The 22,429-nt window shown below is 53.3% G+C and overlaps 1 long non-coding RNA gene and 10 other non-coding genes across 11 annotated transcripts; 4 read left to right on the top strand and 7 right to left on the bottom strand.

The window, feature by feature from the left end:
- Positions 1–1,419: 1,419 nt before the first annotated feature.
- Positions 1,420–1,491, bottom strand: TRNAH-GUG (transfer RNA histidin (anticodon GUG)). Its single transcript has one exon. It is a non-coding gene; the product is annotated as a tRNA-His (tRNA).
- Positions 1,492–2,000: 509 nt separating this feature from the next.
- Positions 2,001–2,072, top strand: TRNAH-GUG (transfer RNA histidin (anticodon GUG)). The gene has a single exon. It is a non-coding gene; the product is annotated as a tRNA-His (tRNA).
- Positions 2,073–6,874: 4,802 nt separating this feature from the next.
- Positions 6,875–6,946, bottom strand: TRNAH-GUG (transfer RNA histidin (anticodon GUG)). The gene has a single exon. It is a non-coding gene; the product is annotated as a tRNA-His (tRNA).
- Positions 6,947–8,453: 1,507 nt separating this feature from the next.
- LOC144945567 (uncharacterized) lies at positions 8,454–12,608 on the bottom strand. The gene is made up of 2 exons (XR_013639689.1): positions 12,382–12,608; positions 8,454–8,567 (listed from the first exon to the last, which is right to left on the bottom strand). It is a non-coding gene; the product is annotated as an uncharacterized LOC144945567 (long non-coding RNA).
- A 2,175-nt stretch (positions 12,609–14,783) lies between these two features.
- On the bottom strand, positions 14,784–14,855 carry TRNAH-GUG (transfer RNA histidin (anticodon GUG)). Its single transcript has one exon. It is a non-coding gene; the product is annotated as a tRNA-His (tRNA).
- Positions 14,856–15,493: 638 nt separating this feature from the next.
- Positions 15,494–15,565, top strand: TRNAH-GUG (transfer RNA histidin (anticodon GUG)). Its single transcript has one exon. It is a non-coding gene; the product is annotated as a tRNA-His (tRNA).
- An 847-nt stretch (positions 15,566–16,412) lies between these two features.
- Positions 16,413–16,484, bottom strand: TRNAH-GUG (transfer RNA histidin (anticodon GUG)). Its single transcript has one exon. It is a non-coding gene; the product is annotated as a tRNA-His (tRNA).
- Positions 16,485–17,170: 686 nt separating this feature from the next.
- On the top strand, positions 17,171–17,242 carry TRNAH-GUG (transfer RNA histidin (anticodon GUG)). The gene has a single exon. It is a non-coding gene; the product is annotated as a tRNA-His (tRNA).
- Positions 17,243–19,024: 1,782 nt separating this feature from the next.
- On the bottom strand, positions 19,025–19,096 carry TRNAH-GUG (transfer RNA histidin (anticodon GUG)). The gene has a single exon. It is a non-coding gene; the product is annotated as a tRNA-His (tRNA).
- Positions 19,097–20,843: 1,747 nt separating this feature from the next.
- On the bottom strand, positions 20,844–20,915 carry TRNAH-GUG (transfer RNA histidin (anticodon GUG)). Its single transcript has one exon. It is a non-coding gene; the product is annotated as a tRNA-His (tRNA).
- A 561-nt stretch (positions 20,916–21,476) lies between these two features.
- TRNAH-GUG (transfer RNA histidin (anticodon GUG)) lies at positions 21,477–21,548 on the top strand. The gene has a single exon. It is a non-coding gene; the product is annotated as a tRNA-His (tRNA).
- Positions 21,549–22,429: the final 881 nt, after the last annotated feature.

Here is a 22,429-nt window from a genome sequence, read left to right as displayed (position 1 = left end):
TCACTCACCCACCCACCCACTCGGGAACTCACATACCCAATCACTCACCCACTCACTCACCATACTCACTCACTAACTCTCCCACTGACCCACTCACCCACTGACACACTCACTCACCCACTCACTCACCCACTCACTCACCCACTCACTCACTCACCCACCCACCAACCCACTCACCCACTCACCCACTCACCCACCCACTCACCCACTCACTCACTCACCCACCCACCCACTCGGGAACTCACATACCCAATCACTCACCCACTCACTCACCATACTCACTCACTAACTCACTAACTCTCCCACTGACCCACTCACCCACTGACACATTCACTCACCCACTCACTCACCCACTCACTCACCCACCCACCCACTCACCCACCCACCCACTCACCCACCCACCCACTCACCCACCCACTCACCCACCCACCCACCCACCCACTCACCCACCCACTCACCCACCCACTCACCCACCCACTCACCCACCCACTCACCCACCCACTCACCCACCCACTCACCCACCCACCCACTCACCCACCCACTCACCCACCCACTCACCCACTCACTCACTCACCCACTCAGGAACTCACATACCCAATCACTCACCCACTCACTCACCATACTCACTCACTAACTCACTAACTCTCCCACCGACCCACTCACCCACTGACACACTCACTCACCCACTCGGGAACTCATATATGCTAACTCACCCACCCAATCACTCTCCCACTCACTCACTCACCCACTCACTCACTCACCCACTCACTCACTCACCCACTCACTCACTCACCCACTCACTCACTCTCCCATTCGGGAACTCACATAGGACATCACATTGACTCTGACGAAAAGTAGGCACACGTACGGATGTAACAGCTGCACGTACACGCTGCACTTGTACAACGCTGCTGTGTCAATCATCGTCGGTCTTCTATAGAGATTTGCGAACACATTTACAACTAAACGGTCATTTCCAAAACACTAAACGAGGCCGAAGATGATGTTTTCTTATTCACTACGGAGATGGATTTGTCTGGGATATAAAAAGGAATCAAAAATCAACCCGTAAAAACAAAGTTTTTCACTATAAATCCTTTATATGCGTGGCATCGGTTATATTTCATTATTCATTTCTGTTTTTCTTGAGTAAGAGTTTCATTTTTATCACATTGGTATTTTAAACTAAATATGAATATTTTTTTCCTTAAAAGTGGTAAATTTAGGAAAAAAAATTTCACGAAAATAAATTGACACGCACAACGAGTCTGTGTGCAAAATGTCAGCTCGATTGGATCACGGGAAGTGGGTTAAAAAACGACCGAAAGATTTGCACGGTCGTAAGCGCGCAAGCAAGCAAGTGAACTTAATAAAAAGGATTTAAAAATCGAGCCCGCTGCCGTGTCTTTGTCGCCACAATGCCGTGACTCGGATTCGAACCGAGGTTGCTGCGGCCACAACGCAGAGTACTAACCACTATACGATCACGGCGAGCTACGCGGGCTCGCAATTACGGACGCGCCAGGAGCCCCTTTTATAGCCGGGACCAGCTTGACACGTGGTGCTCAGTGGAGTCACCCAGGTCACGTGGAGCCCGTGGGGCTATGGAGGAGGGCAAAGACGGCGGTCGGGTGGTTGAGGGCTCGCAGACGCAGAGCCGGCAGATGTGTGGGAAGTTGCATGGGTTCGCATTTGTGTTTCAACAAACGGCCAGCCGTGATAGAACCGGGTTCCCGGGTGCAGTGAGGTCATGGTCTCAGCCCAGTTGACAGTGATACACAACATAGACACCCATAGACTTACATGGAGTCTCATAGACTCACATAGAGACACATAGACTCACATAGAGACACAGGCGGAGGCAACTTGAGCAGTAGGCGGGGCTACCTGAATATTGGGCGGGGCTACTTGCGTAGTGGGCGGGGCCTACCTACGTCCCAGGCGGGGCTACCTGTCTAGCGGGGTCCCGGCTATCCCGTAATTGCGAGCCGGCGTAGCTCGCCGTGATCGTATAGTGGTTAGTACTCTGCGTTGTGGCCGCAGCAACCTCGGTTCGAATCCGAGTCACGGCATTGTGGCGACAAAGACACGGCAGCGGGCTCGATTTTTATTAATTTGAAGGTCATACAAATCCATTGCCGATGTGCATTCAGAAAATCACGTAGTTTAACGTAGAACAGGGGTGGGTAACGTTTCAAAGAAGAAGATGAAGCCATTGTTTAGTCTTCGACTGAAACAGTTGGAGTGCCACACCACACGCAGAGCCACCTGTACACAGACACAGCAGCAGCAGTTATACAGCAGCAGCAGCCGTTATACAGCAGCAGCAACCGTTATACAGCAGCAGCAGCCGTTATACAGCAACAGCAGTTATACAGCAGCAGCAGTTATACAGCAGCAGCAGTTATACAGCACGTGACAACCAGAGCCACCTGTACACAGCAGCAGCAGATATACAGCAGGTGACAACCACCACAGTCTGACTGAAATAAAATAGCTGATGGCATAAACTGCATCTATTTCGTCCCCCCTCCCACTAGCTATTTTTAACAAGATAGTGTCACTGTACACTTTGTTGTCACCAACACATTTCATAGTGACCCATGCCCTGCCATATTTAATACATTCTTTCTAGATTTGAAGCTTTCGTTACTGCAAGGAATCATATTCTTAGGTTTTTTCGGTAAAGTCACGTAGGTAAAAGATCAAAATTAATGAAAATAAAATAAAACAAAAATCACGACGTTTCGGAGGCAACACAATATTAATACATTCTCTTTACGTTCATTTATGTTAAAGGTTTCCATCTTTTTAAAACGGCTGCCCGCAAAGGGGCAGCCAAAGAGTCGCCTGCGGCTTCCAGGAGCAGGTTGTCGACCCCTGGTCTACAACTCGTCACGAATGACTATTTGAGAGTAGTTTGGAGTGCTTTGGGACAGGGGCGGTTTCTTCATTAGGTCGATTGGGCGACGCACCACCAAAGTGTGAAAGGGACTTTTCAATCACATTCAAAATCTCATTCAACCAGAGTTACGCTAGCCGTTACTGTGCCTCTGGATATAGTCCAATCAGCGTCATGTCACGTTCTGTGGAGTACCGCCTCTTTTTGGGCGATTTCACTCTGGCTGAGAATCGCCCAGAGTGTTCCCATAGACTTACATTCAAAGATTTTTTTTTCGAACGGCAGGCGCTGCAATGCATTCTCTATGGCTTCCGGGAGGGCTCGCACTAACGTGCTTACGTCATCATACGTAAGCACGTTTCAGTCAACAATATTATTTATCGCCACCTAGTGGAATCTTTAATAAAAGAAACTGAGTGGATTGTAATAATAGTAAGTATAGAAACAAACAAGGAGATGTATTGTAAGAGTCACTTTATTTTTCATTAATATTAAAGTAGTGAAGTTGCCTTTACATGCTCAAGCTGTTAATTTAGCCATTGCATGGGTGGACCTTATCCTTATCAATCATCCAGACATTTGCCCCCCCTGAGAGATTTTGCAGGAGCCGCCACTGCTTTGGGTAGCCTGAAAATTATCGTTCATGTGCTTTGAAGAACAACCATTCACCGTAACTTCACCTTTTCATTCTAAAGGCGCGCCTTGTTGTTGACGATTGTGCTGAGTTGTCTGTTATTTGTGCCTGGGCACCAATGCCATCGCATCACCACAAATTCATTGTGATGATGGAATACGAAGAGCCAACGTGCCGGATACAGAACAATGTTTACGGTCGGTGAATAGCACTACCTGCTGTGTCACGTGATGCACGAACACGCGGTCATTCGTGACACTAAACATGCGCAGAGAAGCACTGAGAGACGCAGAGAGGAAGCCGTGGATGAGACGACACGTGCAGGTGAATGAGGTCATGACACCTGGTGAGAGAGGTGAGGCTTGGGCAGGACGCGTCACGGCCAGAAGGGACGATGGCGGTGGTCAGCAATTATAGCGGAGTGGCAGCCACGGAATGGAACGCGTCCGAGAGGATGTGCACCGAGGAGATGGAGCGATGAAATCGGTCGAGGACATCACATTGACTCTGACAAAATTTAGGCACACGTACGGGATGTAATAGCTGCACGGACACGCTGCATCTGTACAACGCTGCTGGGCCAATCATCGCCGGTCTTCTCCAAATATTTGCGAACACATTTACAACAAAGCGGTCATTTCTAAAACACTCATTCACCACGGAGATGGATTTGTCTGGGATATGAAAAGAAGGAATAAAAATCGAGCCCGCTGCCGTGTCTTTGTCACCACAATGCCGTGAATCGGATTCGAACCGAGGTTGCTGCGGCCACAACGCAGAGTACTAACCACTATACGATCACGGCGAGCTACGCGGGCTCGCCATTACAGAGGCGCCGGGAGCCCCACTTATAGCCACTCACCCACCCACTCACTCACTCTCCCACTGGCCCACTCACTCACCCACTCACTCACTCTCCCACTCACCCACTCACTCACTCTCCCACTGACCCACTCACTCACTCACCCACTCACCCACCCACTCACCCACTCACCCACCCACCCACCCACTCACTCACTCTCCCACTGACCCACTCACTCACCCACTCACTCACTCGCTCACTCTCCCACTGACACACTCACTCACCCACTGACCTGACCCACTCACTCACCCACACATTCACCCACTCACTCACCCACCCACTCGGGAACTCACATATGCTCACTAACCCACTCACTCACTCACCCACCCACTCACTCACTCTCCCATTGACCCACTCACTAACCTACTCACTCAGGCACTCACATGCTCACTCACTCATTCACTCACCCACCCAATTGGGAAGTCACGCACTCACTCACCCACTCTCTCACTAACTTTCCCACTCACTCACCCACTCACCAACTCATCGCCCACTCACCCACTCACTCACCCACTCAAACCCCACTCACTCCCCCACTCACCAACTCACTCCCCCACTCACCCACCCACCCACTCAGCCAACCCACCCACCCACCCACTCACTCTCCCACTGACCCACTCACTCACCCACCCACTCGGGAACTCACATACCCACTCACTCACCCACTCACTCACCCACTCACTCACCCACACACTCACCTACTCACTCACCCACTCACTCACCCGCTCACCCACTAACTCTCCCACTGACCAACTCACTCACCCACTCACTCACCCACCTACTCACCCACCTACTCACTCACTCTCTCACTGACACACTCACCCACTCGGGAACTCATATGTGCTAACTCACCCACTCACTCACTCACCCACCCACTCACTCACCCACTCACTCTTCCACTAACCCACTCACTCACCCACTCACTCACCCACCTACTCACCCACCTACTCACTCACTCACTCTCCCACTGACCCACTGACCCAATCACTCACTCACTCACTTTCCCACCTACTCACTCACCCACCCACTCACTCACTCACCCACCTACTAACTCACTCACTCTCCCACGGACCCACTGACCCACTCACTCACTAACTCACCCACTCACTCACTCACCCACCTACTCACCCACCCACCCACTCACCCACCCACTCACCCACCCACCAACTCACCCACCACTCTCCCACCCACCCACCCACCTACTCACCCACCTACTCACTCACTCACCCACTGACCCACTGACCCACTCACTCACCCACCCACCCACTCACCCACCCACTCACCCACCCACTCACTCACTCACTCACCCACCCACCCACTCGGGAACTCACATACCCAATCACTCACCCACTCACTCACCATACTCACTCACTAACTCACTCACCCACCCACTCACCCACTCACTCACTCACCCACCCACCCACTCGGTAACTCACATACCCAATCACTCACCCACTCACTCACCATACTCACTCACTAACTCACTCACCCACCCACTCACCCACTCACTCATTCACTCACCCACCCACCCACCCACTCGGGAACTCACATACCCAATCACTCAACCACTCACTCACCATACTCACTCACTAACTCACTAACTCTCCCACTGACCCACTCACCCACTGACACACTCACTCACCCACTCACTCACCCACTCACTCACCCACTCACTCACCCACCCACCCACCCACTCACCCACCCACTCACCCACTCACCCACTCACACACTCACTCACTCACTCACCCACCCACCCACCGACTCGGGAACTCACATACCCAATGACTCACCCACTCACTCACCATACTCACTCACTAACTCACTAACTCTCCCACTGACCCACTCACCCATTGACACACTCACTCACCCACTCAACCACTCACTCACCCACTCACTCACCCACTCACTCACTCACTCACCCACTCACTCACCCACTCACTCACCCACTCACTCACCCACTCACTCACTCACCCACTTACCAACTCACTCACCCACTCGGGAACTCATATATGCTAACTCACCCACCCACTCACTCTCCCACTTACCCACCCACTCACTCACCCACTCACTCACCCACTCACTCACTCACTCACCCACTCAACCACTCACTCACTCACTCACCCACCCACCCACCCACCCACTCACTCTCCCACTGACCCACTCACTCAATCACTCACTCACTCACTCACCCATTCGGGAACTCACATAGGACATCACATTGACTCTGACGAAAAGTCGGCACATGTACGGATGTAACAGCTGCACGTACACGCTGCACCTGTACAACGCTGCTGGGCCAATCATCGCCGGTCTTCTCTCGAGATTTGCGAACACATTTACCACAAAACGGTTATTTCCAAAACACTAAACGAGGCCGAATATGTTTTTCTCATCATTCACTACGGAGATGGATTTGTCTGGGATATAAAAAGAAGGAATAAAAATCGAGCCCGCTGCCGTGTCTTTGTCACCACAATGCCGTGACTCGGATTCGAACCGAGGTTGCTGCGGCCACAACGCAGAGTACTAACCACTATACGATCACGGCGAGCTACGCGGGCTCGCGATCACGGGGGTGCCGGGAGCCCCTCTTATAGCCACTCACTCACTGACCTGACCCACCCACTTACCCACTCGCTCACTCTCCCACTGACACACTCACTCACCCACTGACCTGACCCACTCACTCACCCACACACTCACCCACCTACTCACCCACTCACTCACCGACCCACTCGGGAACTCACATATGCTCACTCACCCACTCACTCACTCACCCACTCACTCACCCACTCATTCCCCCACTCACTCACCCACTCATTCCCCCACTCACTCACCCACTCATTCCCCCACTCACTCACCCACTCATTCCCCCACTCATTCCCCCACTCACCCACTTACTCCCCCACTCGGGAACTCATATATGCTAACTCACCCACTCTCCCACTGACCCACTCACTCACTCACCCACTTACTCACCCACTCACTCACTCACTCACCCACCCACCCACTCACTCTGCCACTGACCCACTCACTAACTCACCCACCCACTCGGGAACTCACATAGCCAGATGTAATAACGCTCACGACTCGTTCACACCGGAGTTGGAGGCACACTTGTTTATTTAACACCAACGTTGTGACATACACAATTGAGGGGGTATCGGCCCCCTCACCCGTCTATCTGAGGACACACCTCTCTAGCTAACCCTAGCCTGCCTCTGAGTCCTCCACTAATGGGCTAGGGGAGGCTATCTTGGCCCGACACTGGTCAGTCGGGCCCGGTACCCAGAGTCCAGACCAGCACTGGCTCTGGCTCTGGTACCACGCCACTGGCTCGAGCCTGCGCGGTCCTGATAAGGACGGCGTACCAGGGGGAGTCCAGGGCTCTATCTCAGACGTCTTCCGCCTCCTCTTCTTTAGCTAAACATCACTCTCGAGCCCTTCGATACATTCCCCTTTTATACCCAACCCCTCCCTGAGGGGTGGGGCCCCGGGGGATCATAACGACCGAATCGACCCCCCCAGGGTGTCTGGCGCGGACGTCGCAGAGGGCACCTGCTTGTGCACACATGTAGCCCCGCCTACTGTGTTTGTTTACCATAGGCTGCCATGCATAACGGGCTCTCTCTCTAACACCCCTACATCACTCCCCCCCGCATAGCATGCAGCCGTCCCGGCTGCCAACATACAAAAATTTGACAATAAAGGTGCCTTCACCCCCTGACCGCGCGTGTGCCTCACTATTTTTGAACAATAACAGGAACCAGAACAAGAACGCAACAACAAGATGAGAAACAACCCGACGCACCCCCCCCCGAATAAATACGAATTCCGTAAAAAAAACAGCCTATATACAATCAGCAGGGAACCCACCACGCACACACAACACACGGTGAACCCAACATATGTACATCCGAGGAGCGGGGAACACACCACCCACACAACACCCAATAAACACAACAGCTATGTACACATTTTCCGGCCTCACAACAGTTTGCGCATTTTAGCGCGCGTCCTTGCAGCGGGCCCCTCGCACGGGATAACCCCGCGTGGCGGACCATCAGGTGGCGACTGTCCGTCTTGGGGTGAGCATTCATCCGACTCCGCGTGACCCTCGGTATCCGCAGGAGGGGTGATCGGGCGTGAGCCCGTCACTCCCGATGCTCCTGAAGGTGGCACAGCCGGCAAGGCATTAGGTGAGAGCGACGGAGACGGACCCAGCGAGTCGGCCGACCCCCCACACGTTTGGCCACGCGCGTGTGAAGTGGGATTGTGTACCGCTGCGAAGGGTTTCAACCTAGAGGGGTGCACGAACCATCTCCGCTTCCCCCACTTTATGCGCACGCACTGCGGACGTAACACCTCCACCACTTCCACAGGGCCCCGCCACGGCCGCACCAGTTTAGAGGAGGTTGCCAGTGGCACCTGGGGGCAGTGCAACCATGCCTTGTCCCCCGGCTTCCACTGCAGTATGTGCGCTCGACTCAATCTGAGGCGCTCATTCGCCTTCTGACGGAGGTCAGAGTTTTGCATTGCAGCATCCCGTGCCTCGGTCAATTTGTCCAGATTAAATTTAACATGGTCAGCCAGATTAGTTTTTCCCTGCGGCACGGGGATCCGCAACTGGGCACGAACAGGCGGGTCTGGTTCTCGGCCGTACATGAGGTAAAAGGGAGAAAACCCCGTAGCTGCATGGGGTGCCATCCGGTACGCCGCCAAGACCCCCTGAATTTGTAGGTCCCAATCCGTTTGCGAGTCCGAAACTTGTTGTGATAACATGGACGAGATGGTGCGATGCAAACGTTCGACCATCCCGTCAGTTTGTGGGTGATATGGGGAGGTCCGAATTTTCTTTGTGCCCAGGAGATCGCAGACTTGTCTGAGTAGTTTACCGGAAAAATTTCTGCCCTGGTCGGTCAGCAACCTCTCCGGAGCACCTTTGTCCAGGACATAACCCTGAACAAAGGCCTCCACGATGGCTGCTGCCGACTGGTTGGCCAGAGGCCAGGCCATAGGCCAGCGTGTAAAATACTCGACACCAGTCAACAAATATCTATTCCCCCTGGGGGTGGCGGGGAATGGTCCCAAAATGTCCAGAGCGACCAGCTCGTTTATCCTGGACACTTTGATCGATTGCAAAGGCGGGTTAGACTCCCGTGCCGGCGGTTTGCGTTGTGCACATTGAGGGCATGATCCCAACAAATCCCCAACATCCCTCGTCATGCCAGGCCAATAAAAATCAAGTTGCAACAAGGCGAGAGTCTTTTGGGTCCCCAGGTGTAGGAGGCGCTCATGAGCGGCCCATACCACCCTACCCCGCAACCCAGTAGGGACCACCAGCCGATGTCGGCGTGACTTCCCGTCCCAATGCATCAGCAGACCTTGGCACATTTCCCATGCGTCGGAACCACCTCTTTTTCCCCCCGCCGCACCGCCAACGCGACGTCGCCACCCGAGGAGGGAGACATCCTCCATCTGGAGGCGCCCCCATTCAATGACGGGCAACCCCAACAGGGAATCTTTGCCCTGTTGTTCGATCGAATTAGGAACCACTGCATCGTCGTCGTTGGCGGCCGCCAAGACAGGTAGCGATGTGTCCCCTGGAGGCCTGCAACGTCCAGACCCCAGGAGGCATGCACACTCGGAGGCGGTTGGCAAGCGTGACAGAGCGTCCGCGTTGGTGTGGCGAACGCCCTTACGGTATGTGGTTTGGAAATCGTAATCCTGGAGGACCTCCAACCATCGGGACAATTGTCCCGATGGCTGTTGAACCCTCAGGGCGTACTGCAGTGCCGCATGATCTGTGCGGACGGTGAAACGCCGACCGTACAGATATGGGCGATACTGTTGGATGAAATGGACAATTGCCAACAGTTCCCTACGGGTGACACAATATCGTTGCTCCGCTGGAGACAACACCCGACTGCCGTACGCAACCACATGTTCCACGCCGTCAACCACCTGGGAGAGCACGCCCCCAATACCCGTGTTGCTCGCATCGGTGTCGAGCAAGAACGGTTTTGAAAAATCAGGGTAAATCAGGGGAGGAGCGTTTACCAAAGCATCCCGAAGGGAGCAAAAAGCAGCCTCCTCCTCCTGACCCCAGCAAAACCGAACCCCTTTAGATGTTAAAGCATGTAGGGGTTTGGCGATAGTCGCAAAATTAGCGACGAAGCGTCTATAATACGACGCAAACCCAATAAAACTCCTAACCTCTCCCACTGAGGTGGGAGTCGGCCAGGAGCTTACACACTGCGTTTTGGCGGGATCGGTAGAAATACCTGAGCGCCCCACGATGTGCCCCAAATAACGCACCGACTCGCGTAACAAATGGCATTTTTGGGGCTTAAATTTCAAATTAGCAGCCCGCATCTTTAGGAAAACCGCCCGCAACCTCTGGAGATGTTCCTCAAAAGTTTTGCCAAAGACAATGACGTCATCCAAATAAATCAGGCACGACTCCCATTGCAATCCAGCCAAAACCAATTCCATCAACCGCTGGAAAGTTGCCGGCGCTGAGTGTAAGCCCATCGGCAACCGGTTGAATTGAAACAGGCCGTGCGGAGTACGGAAAGCAGTTTTAGGCTTTGAATCATCGTCCAGAGGAAGCTGCCAGAATCCCGAAAGTAAGTCCAATGTGGAGAAGAATCGCGCTCCCGCCAAGGCGTCAAGCGATTCGTCCATCCGTGGGAGCGGGTATGCGTCGGCAACCGTAATTTTATTAAGGCGCCGAAAGTCAACGCAAAACCGCAACGAACCGTCCTGCTTCTTAACCAGGACGATCGGCGCTCCCCAAGGGCTGTTGGAGGGAGAAATTATGTCGGCGGCTAGCATGTCATCAACAGCCGATTTGACATGGTCCTTTTCGGCGGGACTCAACCGAAAAGGATTTTGGCGTATTGGCGCGCTGTCACCCGTATCAATATGGTGACGCAGCAGATGAGTGCAGCCCAAATCGTATTTATCCCGACTGAAAACGTCGGAAAATTCCCTCAGTAGTGTCTTAAGACGTTGGCGCTCTAAATTTGACAGGTCCGTCGATCCCGCGCAAAGCGCCTCGAGCCACCCTTCATCGCTGTCTGAATGTGGTCGCGGTGCAGGGGCAGCGCCGACATGACTCGCGACGGGTTCCTCACAGGGCACCGGCGTTGCGTGAGCAAGCACGGTCCCCTGTGGGACCACCACCGTCTGCGAGCCCACATTGAGGACCGCGATGAAGGGTTCTCCATCCCCTCTCACTATGGTCTGGGCCGGGAGTAAATTAGGTCCACTGACCCCGGCCCTAGACGGTCCCAGCAAAACCCCTTGAGCCCCAATGCCCTTAGCGAAGGGCCGCCGAAGTCTCAAAGGAATTAACATTTGCGCCCCCGGAGGAACGCGCACCGTTCTATCTACGAACGCCGGCACCGTCGCGAACGCCGTCCGGCTCGTAGCGGGGGATGGCAAAAACGCCATGCGTCGGCCCGATGGGAGCTCAATGCATCCCTGGTCGATTAATATCCTAATCGGCATTTTGGCCAGGAAATCCGTCCCCAGCAGGCACGGAACCGCCAGCGAGGAGGAAACAAAAATCGGCCCAGATAATTTAATATCCCCGACACAAATTTGGGCTCGAATTTGTCCGATGATGCCAAGTGAACCCCCGTTAGCAGCAAAGAATGGCACGTTAACAGGCATCAAAGGACGGCTTTGGGCAGGGAGAATGTTATAAATCAACTCCGAAATAATGGTCGCCGATGCTCCTGTATCGACCAGGATGCGCACCTCGACCCCATCGATGTGACCCACAACGGCCGACGACCCTGACGACGCGGCTACAACCCGATGGGCCAACACGGACCACTGGCTGGGTTCAATCTGAGTACCCAGAGCGGTGCGTGTTGGTGCCATGGTACGCGATATTGGCCCCCCCTTCGCTGCGGTGTTTAAGTGTGCGACGGGCGTGTGCGTGGGCCAAACGTGAGGGGTGCCGCGACTCGCCGGATTATGATGGTGGAGCTTGTGACGAGGGCCGGCGTCCCGTTGAGGTGTCGTCCTGCGCTGCCCAGGAGAGCGGCACCCCGAGGCGACGTGGCCCCGGATGCCGCAGTTGTAACAGCGTGGAAGCGCTGGTGACGACGATGGATGTTGTAGACGGCTTGAACCGGCCCGGTCCTCCCGTACTCCCGCTCCATGCTGCCGTTGATGGTCGATGGCGCAAACCTCTTCCGCCGGGAGGGTGGCTGCAGCGACGGCACGCCCGCTCGCCGCCTTGCTGGCCTTCCGTCGTTGAGAGGACAGGTTTGCGTGGAGAAGACGGGCCGCTTGGAGGGAGCACATCTCTGCATCGTCCTGTGCGACAATGACGATGTCTAAGTCGTCCGCCAGCAAAAGTATCTTCTCTGTCACCATGGCGTCGACACCCTCGTCATCCATTCGTGGAAAGGCCTCCTTCGCCAGTGCCAGGAGGCTTGTGCGGTACGCCAGGGGCGACTCCTTCGTCCCCCGCTGGCGATCGTAAAAAAGTTGGCGACAGTCCGATGGTGGACCATATACCGCCGACAGCACCTGCATCGCCTTCCGCAGCGTGGAGCGCCTCTCCTTCGAAGCCGATGTTAGAGTGGCGAGGGCGTCGCTGTCGAGAAGTGCTGGCAGCGCGCGGAGAGCCTCGGCGTCTGTCCACTGTGCCATCTCCTGGTGAGCGAGGAAGCGCCGCTGGAAGCCGCCCCAGTCGCCATCCTCGCCCACAAATTCCTTGAGTGGAGGTAGCCGCTGATGTAAGGCAGCGGCTGCAGAGGAAGAACGCACTCCCTCGTCCGCCTCACTCAACTCAGCGTCGGCACGAACCAGCGATGGCATCGCCGGTCGCACCCGTGGTGACGTTCCGCCCGTTGGTGGTGACGCGGCAGGTACTGTACTCCCGCCGTTGGACGCGATGCTTAGAGCGGCCACGCCCTCAACAGCAGCTGCAGCGATGGCGGGAGTTTCAAAATGTTGCTCCGTGGAAATGGCGGGAAGGCGCTGTGATCGTCGGCTGCCGTTGCCCCGTGGCGGTCCCGCAGCCCCCAGCTGCGTGATGGTGTCGAGCATGGCGGCTGCGGCGTACAGCAGCTCGGTCAGCTTCGCGTGCGCCTCCCTCAGCCCCTCCATCGACGGCTCCCCTTCCTCCAGCTGCTGTGGCGTGGATGCGCCCAGCCCCGGCTGGTCGATGGCATCTTCAGCCGTCTCGGGCCCTCCGACTGCAGTGGTGTCTTCTGCCTCTGGTACCCCGACTCGAGTCGTCCGGCGTGTATCCATGTTCGTACTTTGTTTCACTTCTGACGCCAGATGTAATAACGCTCACGACTCGTTCACACCGGAGTTGGAGGCACACTTGTTTATTTAACACCAACGTTGTGACATACACAATTGAGGGGGTATCGGCCCCCTCACCCGTCTATCTGAGGACACACCTCTCTAGCTAACCCTAGCCTGCCTCTGAGTCCTCCACTAATGGGCTAGGGGAGGCTATCTTGGCCCGACACTGGTCAGTCGGGCCCGGTACCCAGAGTCCAGACCAGCACTGGCTCTGGCTCTGGTACCACGCCACTGGCTCGAGCCTGCGCGGTCCTGATAAGGACGGCGTACCAGGGGGAGTCCAGGGCTCTATCTCAGACGTCTTCCGCCTCCTCTTCTTTAGCTAAACATCACTCTCGAGCCCTTCGATACATTCCCCTTTTATACCCAACCCCTCCCTGAGGGGTGGGGCCCCGGGGGATCATAACGACCGAATCGACCCCCCCAGGGTGTCTGGCGCGGACGTCGCAGAGGGCACCTGCTTGTGCACACATGTAGCCCCGCCTACTGTGTTTGTTTACCATAGGCTGCCATGCATAACGGGCTCTCTCTCTAACACCCCTACACAGTGTATGCTCACTCACCCACTCATTCACTCACTCACCCACTCACTCACCCACCTACTCATCCACCCACTCACTCTCCCACTGACCCACTCACTCACTGACCCACCTACTCACTCACCCACCCACTCTCCCAGTGACCCACACTCTCACTCACTGACCCACCCACTCACTCATCCACTCACTCAAGCACTCACCAATTGACTCACTCACTCACCCACCCATTCGAGAACTCACATAGGAGATCACATTGACTCTGACGAAAAGTAGGCACACGTACGGATGTAACAGCTGCACGTACACGCTGCACCTGTACAACGCTGCTGGGCCAATCATCGCCGGTCTTCTGTAGAGACTTGCGAACACATTTACAACAAAGCGGTCATTTCCAAAACACTAAACGAGGCCGAATATGATGTTTTCTTATTCAATAAGGAGATAGATTTGTCTGGGATATAAAAAGGAATAAAAATTGAGCCCACTGCAGTTTCTTTGTCACCACAATGCCGTGACTCGGATTCGAACCGAGGTTGCTGCGGCCACAACGCAGAGTACTAACCACTATACGATCACGGCGAGCTACGCGGGCTCGCGAGCACAGGGCGCCGGGAGCCCCTCTTATAGCCGAGACCCCGCTGGGTACGTGGTGTCCGGTGTTGTCACCCAGACCACGTGGAGCCCATGGGGTTGTGGAGGGCAAAGACGGTGGTCGGGTGGTTGAGGGCTCGCAGACACAGAGTCGGCAGATTTGTGGGAGTCTGCATGGGTTCACATTTATTTTTCACAAGACGGGTAACCGTGATTGAACCAGTTTCCCAAGCGCAGCGTGTTGATGGTCTCAATCCATGCGGCAGCAATGCAAATCGACTTACAAAGAGACCCACAGAATCACGGAGACCTACAAACTCACACAGAGACCGATAGACTGACAGAGACCCACATAGACCATACATAAAACATATACCAAAAGCCTCACGTAGACACCCATAGACGTACAGACTCACACAAAGATCCACATATCCACACCAGAGACCCATATAGAATCTCAGAGCCACGCAGAGACCCATAGATGGGCAGGGCTACCTGCTTAGTGGGCGGGGCTACCTGGGTAATGGGCGGGGCTACTTGCGTAGTGGGCGGGGCTACCTGCCCAGCGGGGTCCCGGCTATAAGAGGGGCTCCCGGCGCCCCCGTGATCACGAGCCCGCGTAGCTCGCCGTGATCGTATAGTGGTTAGTACTCTGCGTTGTGGCCGCAGCAACCTCGGTTCGAATCCGAGTCACGGCATTGTGGTGACAAAGACACGGCAGCGGGCTCGATTTTTATGGTTTGTGTTATTTATTTGTTGTTTAATGTAGAACCGGGGTGGGTAACGTTTCAAAGAAGAGCCCATTGTTTCGTCTTTGACTGAAACAGTTGGAGAGCCGCACCACGCGCAGAGCCACCTGTACACAGACACAGCAGCAGCAGCAGGTATACAGCAGGTGACAACCACCACAGTCTGACTGAAATAAAATAGCTGATGGCATAAACTGCGTCTATTTCGTCCCCCCCTCCTAGTTATTTTTACAAATATAGTGTCACTGTAAACTTTATTGTCACCAACACATTCTATAGTGACCCATGCCCTGTCATATTTAATACATTATTTATACGTTCATTTATGTTAAATATATTTTTATTTTTAAAACAACCAAAGAGTCGCCTGCGGCTCCCAGGAGCAGGTTGTCGACCCCTGGTCTACAACTCGTCACGAATGACTATTTGAGAGTAGTTTGGAGTGCTTTGGGAAGCTTGAAAATGATCGTTCGTGTGCTATGAAGAACAACCATTAACCGTAACTTAACCTTTTCATTTCAAAGCCGCGCATTGTTGTTGACTCTGATGAAAAGTAGGCACCTGTACGGATGTAACAGCTGCACGGACACGCTGCATCTGTACAACGCTGTTGGGCCAATCATCGCCGGTCTTCTATAGAGATTTGCGAACACATTTACAACAAAACGGTCATTTCTAAAGCACTAAACGAGGCCGAATATCTTTTTTCTACTCACTCACTACGGAGATGGATTTGTCTGGGATATAAAAAGAAGGAATAAAAATCGAGCCCGCTGCCGTGTCTTTGTCACCACAATGCCGTGACTCGGATTCGAACCGAGGTTGCTGCGGCCACAACGCAGAGTACTAACCACTATACGATCACGGCGAGCTACGCGGGCTCGCAATTACGGGGGCGCCGGGAGACCCTCTTATAGCCGGGACCCCGCTGGGCAGGTAGCCCCGCCCACTACGCAAGTAGCCCCGCCCACTACTCAGGTAGCCCCGCCTACTGCTCAAGTTGCCTCCGCCTGGGTCTCTATGTGAGTCGTTGGGTCTCTACGTGAGTCTATGAGACTCCATGTAAATCTATGGGTCTCTATGAGAGTCTATGGGTCTCTATGTGAGTCTATGAGTTTCCATGTACGTCTATGGGTCTCTCTGAGAGTCTATGGGTCTATAGGTGAGTTTATGAGACTCCATGTAAGTATATGGGTCTCTATGTGAGTCTATGGGTCTCTATGTGAGTCTATGAGTCTCCATGTACGTCTATGGGTGTCTATGTTGTGTATCATTGTCAACCGGGCTGGGACCATGAACTCACTGCACTAGGGAACCCGGTTCTATCACGGCTGGCCGTTTGTTGAAACACAAATGCGAACCCATGCAACTTCCCACAAATCTGCCGGCTCTGTGTCTGCGAGCCCTCAACCACCCGACCGCCGTCTTTTCCCTCCTCCATAGCCCCACGGGCTCCACGTGGTCTGGGTGACTGCACCGGGCACCACGTGTCCAGCGGGGTCCCGGCTATAAGAGGGGCTCCCGGCGCCCTGTGATCGCGAACCCGCGTAGCTCGCCGTGATCGTATAGTGGTTAGTACTCTGCGTTGTGGCCGCAGCAACCTCGGTTCGAATCCGAGTCACGGCATTGTGGTGACAAAGACACGGCAGCGGGCTCGATTTTTATCTTTTTTGGTTTGTGTTATTTATTTATTTGCTGTTTAATGTAGAACCGGGGTGGGTAACGTTTCAAAGAAGAGCCCATTGTTTCGTCTTTGACTGAAACAGTTGGAGAGCCGCACCGCACACAGAGCCACCTGTACACAGACACAGCAGCAGCAGCAGGTATACAGCAGGTGACAACCACCACAGTCTGACTGAAATAAAATAGCTGATGGCATAAACTGCGTCTATTTCGTCCCCCCCTCCTAGTTATTTTTTACAAATATAGTGTCACTGTAAAGTTTCACACGTAGGCTTTCGCGAGCGATGTTATTCATAATCAACGTTTTTGGGTTTAGATCGCGTTATTTATAAATGTGTCGTAACCCTCCACCACCCGACACGGCCAATCAGTAAAAATGTGTCACTTTGACAAAAGACAAATAGTTCACTGCTTTAGCCCACCGGTGTGTTGAAGCCACAACATTTACAATTTGAGTACGACGTTTCGCTGGTAATTGCATCCAGCATCATCGGGCAATTCGCCAGAATGGGCGAATTGCCCGATGATTCGCCAGAATGGGCGAATTGCCCGATGATGCTGGATGCAATTCCCAGCGAAACGTCGTACTCAAATTGTAAATGTTGTGGCTTCAACACACCGGTGGGCTAAAGCAGTGAACTATTTGTCTTTTGTCAACGTGACACATTTTTACTGATTGGCCGTGTCGGGTGGTGGAGGGTTACGACACATTTATAAATAACGCGATCTAAACCCAAAAACGTTGATTATGAATGTCACTGTAAACTTTGTTCTCACCAACACATTCCATGGTGATCCATGCCCTGCCATATTTAATACATTATCTATACGTTCATTAAAGATGTTTTTCTTTTTAAAACAGCCAAAGAGTCGCCTGCGGCTCCCAGGAGCAGGTTGTCGACCCCTGGTCTACAACTCGTCACGAATGACTATTTGAGAGTAGTTTGGAGTGCTTTGGGAAGCCTCAAAATGATCGTTCACGTGCTATGAAGAACAACCATTAACCTTAACTTCACCATTTATTTTAAAGCTGCACTTGTTGACGAATGTGTTGAGTTGTCTGTTATTTGTGCCTGGGCACCAATGCCATCGCATCACCACAAATTCATCGTGATGATGGAATACGAAGAGCCAACGTGCCGGATACAGAATGTTTACAGTCGGTGCATCACGTGACACCTGCTGTGACACCTGCTGTGTCACGTGATGCACGAACGTGATGCACGAACACGTGACACACAAAACGCGCAGAGAAGCACTGAGAGACGCAGAGAGGGAGCCGCGGATGAGACGACACGTGCAGGTGAATGAGGTAATGACACGTGCTGAGAGAGGTGAGGCTTGGGCAGGACGCGTCACGGACAGAAGGGGCGATGGCGGTGGTCAGCAATTATAGCGGAGTGGCAGCCACGGAATGGAACGCGTCCGAGAGGAAGTCCACCAATGAGATGGAGCGATGAAATCGGTCAAGGACATCGCAATGATTCTGACGAAATTTAGGTACACGTACGGATGCAACAGCTGCACGGACACGCTGCATCTGTACAGCGCTGCTGGGCCAATCATCGCCGGTCTTCTATAGAGACTTGGGAACACATTTACAACAAAGCGGACATTTCTAAAACACTAAACGAGCCCGACTATTTTTTTCTTGTCATTCGCCACGGAGATGGATTTTTCTGGGATATAAAAATCGAGCCCGCTGCCGTGTCTTTGTCACCACAATGCCGTGACTCGGATTCGAACCGAGGTTGCTGCGGCCACAACGCAGAGTACTAACCACTATACGATCACGGCGAGCTACGCGGGCTCGCAATTACAGAGGCGCCGGGAGCCCCTCTTATAGCCACTTACTCACTGACCTGACCCACTCACTCCCCCACCCACCCATCCACTCACCCACTCGCTCACTGACCCACTCACTCACCCACTCACTCACTCTCCCACTCACTCACCCACTCACTCGCTCACTCACTTACCCACTCACTCGCTCACTCTCCCACTGACACACTCACTCACCCACTGACCTGACCCACTCACTCACCCACACACTCACCCACCTACTCAACAACAACAACAACCGCCATTCGCCACTAAGTGGCGGTGACGTCACCACGACGCTTGTGCCAGGCCATGTGCACCCTGAGGCCACGTGAAGTGTCGAACGCCCGCTGGCAGGAGGTCACGGGGCAGACCCAGGTGCCACGGGTCGACTGACCGAGATGACCGAGATGACTGGCTGATGCACCACCTGTGCCCCCTACTGTGCCAACTTGCTGTGCTTTAGCTACCCGGCGCTCCGCTCGTTGTTGTGAGCGTCGCTCCTCCGCCCTCCGTTGTTGTTGGAGGGCGACTGCCTCCAACTGCCCAGTAGCGTCCTTCACGAGCCTCCTCCACTGAGGCCGATCTTGACACCGCTGGTACCAGTCATCGGCAAGTCCACTCAGCTTCACGTCCTCCTGTACCACATCACTCCATCTCTTCTCTAGCCCGTGCCGCGCCCGTTTAGCCCCCTCGATCCGGCCGAACAAAAGCTGTTTAGGCATGCGGTGGCTGGGCATGCGGGCTACATGACCCAGCCAACGCAGCCTTGCCTGCCGGAGGAGCTCACTGATGGGACTTTGCCTACTCACCCACTCACTCACCCACCCACTCGGGAACTCATATATGCTCACTAACCCACTCACTCACTCACCCACCCACTCACTCACTCTCCCACTCGCTCAACCACTCACCCACTCACTCTCCCACTCACCCACTCACTCTCCCACTCACCCACCCACTCACTCTCCCACTGACCCACTCACTCACCCACCCACCCACCACTCACTAACTCTCCCACTGACCCACTCACTCAATCACCCACTCACTCACTCACCCACCAACTCACCCACACACTCACCCACTAACTCTCTCACTGACCCACTCACTCACCCATTCGGGAACTCACATAGGACATCACATTGACTCTGACGAAAAGTAGGCACACGTACGGATGTAACAGCTGCACGGACACGCTGCATCTGTACAACGCTGCTGTGTCAATCATCGTCGGTCTTCTATAGAGATTTGCGAACACATTTACAACTAAACGGTCATTTCCAAAACACTAAACGAGGCCAAAGATGATGTTTTCTTATTCACTACGGAGATGGATTTGTCTGGGATATAAAAAGTAATCAAAAATTAACCCGTAAAAACAAAGTTTTTCACTATAAATCCTTTATATGCGTGGCATCGGTTTTATTTCATTATTCATTTCTGTTTTTCTTGAGTAAGAGTTTCATTTTTATCACATTGGTATTTTAAACTAAATATGAATATTTTTTTCCTAAAAAGTGGAAAATTTAGGAAAAAAATTTTCACGAAAATAAATTGACACGCACAACGAGTCTGTGTGCAAAATGTCAGCTCGATTGGATCACGGGAAGTGGGTTAAAAAACGACCGAAAGATTTGCACGGTCGTAAGCGCGCAAGCAAGCAAGTGAACTTAATAAAAATGATTTAAAAATCGAGCCCGCTGCCGTGTCTTTGTCGCCACAATGCCGTGACTCGGATTCGAACCGAGGTTGCTGCGGCCACAACGCAGAGTACTAACCACTATACGATCACGGCGAGCTACGCGGGCTCGCAATTACGGACGCGCCAGGAGCCCCTCTTATAGCCGGGACCCGCTAGACACGTGGTGCTCAGTGGAGTCACCCAGGTCACGTGGAGCCCGTGGGGCTATGGCAAAGACGGCGGTCGGGTGGTTGAGGGCTCGCAGACACAGAGCCGGCAGATGTGTGGGAAGTTGCATGGGTTCGCATTTGTGTTTCAACAAACGGCCAGCCGTGATAGAACCGGGTTCCCGGGTGCAGTGAGTTCATGGTCTCAGCCCAGTTGACAGTGATACACAACATAGACACCCATTGACTTACATGGAGAGTCATTGACTCACATAGAGACCCATAGACTCACATAGAGACCCATAGACTTACATGGAGTCTCATAGACTCACATAGAGACACAGGCGGAGGCAACTTGAGCAGTAGGCGGGGCTACCTGAATATTGGGCGGGGCTACTTGCGTAGTGGGCGGGGCCTACCTACGTCCCAGGCGGGGCTACCTGTCCAGCGGGGTCCCGGCTATAAGAGGGGCTCCCGGCGCCCACGTGATCACGAGCCCGCGTAGCTCGCCGTGATCGTATAGTGGTTAGTACTCTGCGTTGTGGCCGCAGCAACCTCGGTTCGAATCCGAGTCACGGCATTGTGGTCGCAAAGACACGGCAGCGGGCTCGATTTTTATTAATTTGAAGGTCATACAAATCCATTGCCGATGTGCATTCAGAAAATCACGTAGTTTAACGTAGAACAGGGGTGGGTAACGTTTCAAAGAAGAAGATGAAGCCATTGTTTAGTCTTCGACCGAAACAGTTGGAGTGCCACACCACACGCAGAGCCGCCTGTACACAGACACAGCAGATATACAGCAGGTAACAACCACCAGTCTGACTGAAATAAAATAGCTGATGGCATAAACTGCATCTATTTCGTCCCCCCTCCCACTAGCTATTTTTAACAAGATAGCGTCACTGTAAACTTTGTTGTCACCAACACATTCCATGGTGATCCATGCCCTGCCATATTTAATACATTATCTATACGTTCATTAAAGATGTTTTTCTTTTTAAAACAGCCAAAGAGTCGCCTGCGGCTCCCAGGAGCAGGTTGTCGACCCCTGGTCTACAACTCGTCACGAATGACTATTTGAGAGTAGTTTGGAGTGCTTTGGGACAGGGGCGGTTTCTTCATTAGGTCGATTGGGCGACGCACCACCAAAGTGTGAAAGGGACTTTTTCAATCACATTCAAAATCTCATTCAACCAGAGTTACGCTAGCCGTTACTGTGCTCTGGATATAGTCCAATCAGCGTAATGTCACGTTCTGTGGAGTACCGCCTCTTTTTGGGCGATTTCACTCTGGCTGAGAATCGCCCAGAGTGTTCCCATAGACTTACATTCGAAGATTTTTTTTTTCGAACGGCAGGCACTGCAATGCATTCTCTATGGCTTCCGGGAGGGCTCGCACTAACGTGCTTACGTCATCATACGTAAGCACGTTTCAGTCAACAATATTATTTATCGCCAC

The sequence above is a fragment of the Lampetra fluviatilis genome, chromosome 38, assembly GCF_964198595.1.
Source record: "Lampetra fluviatilis chromosome 38, kcLamFluv1.1, whole genome shotgun sequence".
In the NCBI taxonomy this organism is placed as follows: domain Eukaryota; kingdom Metazoa; phylum Chordata; class Hyperoartia; order Petromyzontiformes; family Petromyzontidae; genus Lampetra; species Lampetra fluviatilis.
The sequence above is the reverse complement of the archived record's forward strand: the minus strand, read 5'-3'. Positions and strand labels throughout refer to the sequence as shown.